The following is a 6,411-nucleotide window of genomic DNA, read 5'->3' on the forward strand; positions in this document are numbered from 1 at the left end:
ATCCAGATTTTAAAGGATGATGAAGGTCACATGTCAGGATCAACTTGTCACGTTGCAAAAATCCAGTCATGAATATCTGTTTTTTCTGGATCAGCTACAAAAATGTCAATGAAGAGAGTTTTCTAAAAGCTGACATTCTCCAAACAGCAGCATCTGTCTTTCATGCAGCATGTTTGCACACATTCTGTCATGGTGGCCTGACAGTCTCTCTCCCCCTCCCCCGCTGATTCTGCCTTGGATCAAGACCAGCTGTTTCCACTTACCCCTTCATTACTGCTGCCTTCTTAAGGAGCTCATGGATCTTCAGCCGACGCCAGATCGTTGTTCCTCCAACGGTGCTTAGTCTGGCCAAGTCACGCTCCTGTATGTTATCATGCTCCATGTCACTAATTATTCCTCTCGCTCTGCCTCAGGAAAATCCTGCTCTGGTACTCACCTGGTCGCGATCCTCTGGTCTCTCGTGCTTCGCTCCTGGACCCGCTCTGCAAGACTCCTCCAGCCAGCCGTCGCTCCTCACCCTGGGAAAAACGCCACCACTCACGTTCCGCCAAATTAAACCTCCCAAACTTACCTCTTAGTCTGAGTCTCCTTCCGGGTTTCAGCGTTTGGGTCACTCTGTTTTCATGCCTCATCATGACAGAACGATCTGGCCATACTCCTGACCCAGTTGACCCGGAGGGGTTCCACCACGCCGTGTCCTTACAAGGAGATCTACTTAAACAGCAAGCGGAGGCCATCACTCTCATGTCCTCGGCACAGTGGGATCTTTTCCGTCGCCTCGATAGCATCACGCAAATACTCAGTGCTACTCCCAGCCAACATGCTAATCCCGCTAACACTGCTCATGTTCCTGTTTCCGGCAACTACCTCACTTCCTCTTCCGCCGAGATCCCGGAAAATGTCCGTCTCCAGCCGGAACCTTTTTTCGGTGACGTTGAAACCTGCGGAGGGTTCCTGCTTCAATGCCAATTAATTTTCCAACAGGCCCCCAGGTATTATCAAGCCGATCACAGTCGCATATCTTTGATTGTAAATTCTCTCCGCAGCAGGGCTCTCCAGTGGGCTCAGGCGTTTCTGGCCGCCCATCCTATCACACAGCTTCCATACGATCGCTTCATTGGAGAATTCAGATTGGTGTTCGACCAGCCCAGAAAGCAGGAAGAAGCCACCCGGCGGTTACTGAGTCTCAAACAAGGTAACCGCCCGGTAAGTGATCATCTAGTCGACTTCCGCATCTTAGCAGTCGAAGCTGGTTGGCCGGATCCCGCTCTTAAAGGCATCTTCTATCAGTCATTGAATGATCGGATAAAGGACCACCTATGTTCTCAGCCTGAAGCTGACACCTTTGAAGACCTGGTCACGGCTGCCCTGAGGTCCGACGCCCGTTTACGTGAACGCCACATCGAACAACAGCGTAAGCCTCCGTCGCCCCCGGCTAATCTCGTTACCCCTGTTATGTTGGACCCTCTTCCCAACCATAAAACATCTTCCAACCAACATAACAAACCCATGCAAATCGGTCATGCTAAGCTTCCTTCTGTTGAAAGACAGAGACGACGGGAGGAAGGTCTATGCTTTTACTGTGGCCAGCCGGGCCATCAAGTCTCGAAATGCGAATCTCGTTTTAACTCTCGAAAACCCCCGTTAGAAGTCAGACCACAGGAGGAAAGTTCTGAACTCACCTCATGTGCTAAGTTTCTGTTTGTTCCGGTCAGAATTAGTAATCAAAACCAAGTTATTGAGCTCCAAGCCCTTGTAGATTCCGGAGCTGAACATAGTTTAATCGACCAACGCCTCGTTCAGGATCTCTCGCTGCCGGTGGTTTCTCTTTCCACCCCTATTAATGCTGCTGGTTTGGGAGGAAAACAACTCACGCGCATAACAAATCGCACCAATACCGTTCTCATTTTGACCTCCGGTAATCACCGTGAATACCACCAGTTTTTTATAACCCAGTGTCCTCAAACACCTATAATCTTTGGTTTTTCTTGGCTCCAAGCTCATAATCCTCTCATTGACTGGAGCGCGCCTCGTGTCGTTAACTGGAGCACGTATTGCATGGCTAACTGTTTACACTCCGCAATGCCTGCTACCAAGTTGCCTGATCCTGCTCTCGTTAAAGATATTGACCTCACTAATGTGCCTGCCTGTTACCATGATCTTCGCTCCGTTTTTTTCTAAATCTAAAGCTAGTGCCCTGCCACCTTATCGCCCATACGACTGCTCCATTGAACTGTTAAATGGAGCCCCACTTCCCAATGGGAAGCTCTATAATCTCTCTGGACCCGAAAAGAGCGCCATGGAAAATTATATACAAGAAGCCCTCTCTTTGGGTCATATCCGTCCTTCCTCTTCTCCAGTAGGCGCCGGTTTTTTCTTCGTGGAGAAGAAGGATAAGTCTCTTAGACCATGCATTGATTTCCGTGAGCTCAACCAAATTACTGTCAAAGACAAATATTCTCTTCCACTACTCGATTCCGTTTTTGACTCGGTTCAACAGGCTAAAATCTTCTCTAAACTCGACCTGCGCAATGCCTATCACTTAGTGCGTATGCGTGAAGGGGACGAGTGGAAAACTGCGTTTAACACCCCGCTAGGGCATTAAGAATACCTAGTGATGCAGTTTGGTCTAACCAATGCCCCTGCTATATTTCAACGTTTAGTAAACGCCGTCTTGAGAGATTTCCTCAATCGATTCGTTTTTGTTTACTTAGACGACATTTTAGTCTACTCCACTGATCCCCCACAGCATGAGCATCATGTCCGCCTTGTCCTCGAGAGGCTCCTCGAAAACCAGCTCTATGTCAAAGCCGAGAAATGTGAATTTCATGTTACCTCCATCCCATTTCTGGGCTACATCATAGAGGCTGGCAATATCCGCCCTGATCCAGCTAAAATTGAGGCAGTAACCCTGTGGGAAGTTCCCCCTACCCGGAAGAAGCTTCAGTAATTCCTAGGATTCGCCAACTTCTACCGCCGGTTTATCCGTTATTACAGCAGCATTGCTGCCCCACTCACCCAACTCACCTCCATCAACAGAGTCTACTCCTGGAACCCGGAGGCTGATGCTGCATTTAAAAACTCAAGTCACTCTTTGTATCTGCTCCCATTCTCATTCAACCTGACATAACTAAACAGTTTATAGTGGAAGTAGACGCCTCTGACTCCGGTGTGGGAGCAGTTTTGTCACAGCGCGAAGAAAAAACAGGAAAACTCAAACCATGCGCCTATTTTTCCCGGAAGTTAAGTCCAGCAGAAAGAAACTACGATGTTGGGAACCGTGAGCTCTTGGCCATCAAGCTAGCTCTAGAAGAATGGCGTCACTGGCTGGAGGGAGCGGAACAACCTTTTCTCGTATTAACCGACCATAAGAACCTTGCCTATCTCCGTAGCGCTAAACGTCTCAATTCCCGTCAGGCCCGCTGGTGTTTGTTTTTCGACCGCTTCCACTTCACCATCACTTATCGTCCCGGCAGTCGTAACATCAAACCGGATGCTCTATCTCGAAAATGTAACACCTCGGACTCTAACTCTGACTCTCCTATCCTTCCCCCTTCATGTTTTATCGGCAACCTCACCTGGGAAGTCGAAAGCAAGGTTCTGCAAGCTCAAGGCAACACTCCTGAAGGCGTCACCTGTCCCCCTGGAACCCTGTTTGTCCCGGATTCGTTAAGATCTGAAGTGCTCACGTGGGGACACACTTCCCGCATCACCTGCCATGGAGGGGTCTATCATACCACCAGACTACTCAAACGACGTTTTTTTTGGCCCACCATGGAGCGCGATGTCAGGGAGTATATTGCGGCCTGTACCACTTGTGCTCGCTCTAAAACGTCCAATAGACCACCCTCTGGACAACTATTGCCACTACCCACACCCAGCCGTCCTTGGTCCCACATTGCGGTTGACTTTGTCACCGGACTCCCACCTTCGCAAGGCCATACAGTTATCCTGACAGTTATAGATCGTTTTTCTAAATCTGCTCAGTTTATTCCTCTGCCTCAGCTCCCTTCTGCCTCGGAAACAGCTGACGTCCTCGTCAACCATGTCTTCCGCCATCATGGAATCCCCTGTGACATTGTGTCAGACAGGGGTCCACAATTCACGTCACAGGTTTGGAGGGCTTTCTGTTCCGCCCTAGGTGCCACCGCCAGCCTTACGTCAGGTTACCACCCCCAGTCCAACAGCCAGGCAGAACGGGCGAACCAAGAACTGGAGGCGGCTCTCAGGTGTCTGGCGGCCCAGAATCAAGAGGATTGGTCTAAGTTCCTGGTGTGGGTGGAATATGCCCACAACAGCCATCCCTCCACGGCTACTGGCATATCTCCCTTTGAGGCCTCCTTGGGTTACTCACCCCCTTTGTTTCCTTCCCAGGAATTGGATCTGGCAGTTCCCTCCGTCCAGCTCCACCTCCAACGGTGTCGTGACATCTGGCTGCAGACCAGGGCTGCTCTCCTTCGCACTAAGGAGAGCAACTGCCAGATAGCCAACCGCCACAGGGGGGTGAGTCCCAATTACCAGCCTGGCCAGAAGGTTTGGTTGTCTGCCCGTAATATTCCCATTCAGGCCTCGTCGCGCAAGTTGGCCCCCAAGTTCATCGGACCCTACACCATAGAACGGGTCATCAATCCCACTTGTGTCAGGCTCCGCCTCCCGGCCGCCCTCAAGATTCATCCTACGTTCCACGTCTCCCAGGTCAAGCCAGTCACCGAGAGCTTGCTGTGCCCGCCGTCCACTTCCCCGCCACCCGCCCGTACCATCGACGGCGCCCCCGCATTCACGGTCAGCAAGATCCTGGATGTCCGGCGCCGTGGTCGTGGTGTGCAGTTCCTGGTGGATTGGGAGGGGTATGGTCCATAGGAACGTTCTTGGATCTCCCGTGCCCTGATTCTGGACCATAGCCTGATCGACGACTTTTACCGTGACAACCCTGATCGCCGTCTTGGACCGCCGGGTGGCGGTCGTTGGGGGGGGGGGGTACTGTCATGGTGGCCTGACAGTCTCTCTCCCACTCCCCCGCTGATTCTGCCTTGGATCAAGACCAGCTGTTTCCACTTACCCCTTCATTACTGCTGCCTTCTTAAGGAGCTCATGGATCTTCAGCCGACGCCAGATCGTTGTTCCTCCAACGGTGCTTAGTCTGGCCAAGTCACGCTCCTGTATGTTATCATGCTCCATGTCACTAATTATTCCTTTCGCTCTGCCTCAGGAAAATCCTGCTCTGGTACTCACCTGGTCGCGATCCTCTGGTCTCTCGTGCTTCGCTCCTGGACCCGCTCTGCAAGACTCCTCCAGTCAGCCGTCGCTCCTCACCCTGGGAAAAACGCCACCACTCACGTTCCGCCAAATTAAACCTCCCAAACTTACCTCTTAGTCTGAGTCTCCTTCCGGGTTTCAGCGTTTGGGTCACTCTGTTTTCATGCCTCATCATGACACATTCATCTGTCATTGAAGAGGCCTGCAGGCTTGACCTGGTGAACTGACCTGGCTTCAGTTCATTTGTTTTGTGCAAAATATCCAACCAATAATTAGCACAAAACATCACAACGGCCCATTAATTCAAACAGAACGTCTTCGTTACAGTTTTATTGGCAGCAATTTAAAAGGAAAAATAGTCAGAAATTTTAGAATGAAATGATCTTTTATTACATTTGTTCTCTTTCATCAGAAAATTGCCAAATGTACAAGTCACTTACTCAAAAAACATGAATTTCATCAGAAGGGGACTTTAACCCTTGTGCTATCCTAGGCACATTAACATTGGGAGTTGGGTCATCTAGACCTACCAGACAGTGCGCTGAACCTTTTTTCTTCAATGTTTTGTGATCTTCACTGGTGTCCATGGATTACATGAAATCTTTCCACCTTTGTCATGGAAGAAAAACACGTCAATGTAAGGGTGAGGTCATAGGACACCACAAGGGTTAAAGGAAATTGTTAACATTGTCTGAACATTTAACGTTTAAGTGGAAAAAAAGTTTCAGACGGTGGAGGATGCTTACGGTATAAATTGATTATTTTCCATTTTAACTTGATACAAAATATAAACAAAATATCGCAAATTAATTTTTCCCTATTGGGATCTTCATAACTGTTAAACATTCTTGATAATATCTTCATTAAAATATTGTAAAAAATAATGACAACCTTCTGTCAAATTCATTGTTTTCATGACGCGCTCCATGACTAACTCGGATTGCTGTGAACATTTAACTTAAACTATTTTTATGCCCCTCCTCAAACTGCAGCCATATTCTGCTGCCCTTTATAGCAATAGCATGTCATTATCTGTAGATCATGATCTGTAGATCATCGTGATGCAGAGTTCTACAGATTGTTTATTTGTAATACTAAGCTGAAAATTTTTAGCATATATTCAAGTAAGAATAAAATGAATATCGGATCTCGAAC

Source organism: Oryzias latipes, chromosome 17, assembly GCF_002234675.1.
Source record: "Oryzias latipes chromosome 17, ASM223467v1".
NCBI lineage: Eukaryota > Metazoa > Chordata > Actinopteri > Beloniformes > Adrianichthyidae > Oryzias > Oryzias latipes.